Here is a 616-nt window from a genome sequence, read left to right as displayed (position 1 = left end):
ACTGCTTGGACTCTGGCGACGCGGAGGTGGGTCCCGTTTAGAGTCTGAAGAGTCTGGTGCAGAGGGGCCAGCGCCGAGTCAGGGCAGACGCGGGTTCTGTTTGGGTTCGGTTTACGGCGCTGCCATTGCGCTCGGGCAGGTCGGTTCCGCCGAGCGAGGGCCTCGGTTTACCCAGCCGGGAAATGGGATCGGACACCCGCCTTTCCTGCGGCCCAGGGACCGGGGCCACCCAAGTTCACGGAAGAGTCGGGTGCGCCGTGGTCCTGGCCGAGCACACCCGCGCCCATGGGCGCACGTTTGCCTGTGGAGGTGTGTGGGGGGGCGCTGCCACTTCACCGGCTCCCCGGCCCCACACGGAGCTGGGACCCTGGGTCCTGGGCGCGCGTAAGTGACACGGCAGCGGGCAAGGGTCAGAGTGAGCTCCCCCCCGCCCCCCCAGCAGCTGGCCGGGAGGAGGGAACCCCACTTCTCTTTCAGGGGCGCTGTGCCCAGGAGAGAACTCCCTGTTTGTCTTGTCCGAACGCTGACGGGAGTGTATGCCTGCCCCTCGGAGACCATCCGGGCGGCGCAGGGGCGCTCTGTGCTGAGCCGGTTCCCACCCTGCAGGCCTCGGCCA

The 616-nt window shown here is 68.8% G+C and overlaps 1 protein-coding gene across 6 annotated transcripts in view; it reads left to right on the top strand.

The window, feature by feature from the left end:
* TMEM56 (transmembrane protein 56) overlaps positions 1–616 on the top strand; it is a 40663-nt gene that overhangs the window by 19606 nt on the left and 20441 nt on the right. Inside the window, exon 1 of one of the 6 annotated variants that reach the window (XM_014537129.1) lies at positions 9–26. The exons of the other annotated variants lie outside the window; for them this stretch is intronic. The gene's annotated coding sequence lies outside the window, so the exon portion shown is untranslated. Of the gene's footprint in view, positions 1–8; positions 27–616 lie in introns of those variants that run through there. 6 annotated transcript variants of the gene reach the window in all.

The sequence above is a fragment of the Myotis brandtii genome, unplaced genomic scaffold (genome assembly GCF_000412655.1).
Source record: "Myotis brandtii unplaced genomic scaffold, ASM41265v1 scaffold1733, whole genome shotgun sequence".
In the NCBI taxonomy this organism is placed as follows: Eukaryota; Metazoa; Chordata; class Mammalia; order Chiroptera; family Vespertilionidae; genus Myotis; species Myotis brandtii.
The sequence above is the reverse complement of the archived record's forward strand: the minus strand, read 5'-3'. Positions and strand labels throughout refer to the sequence as shown.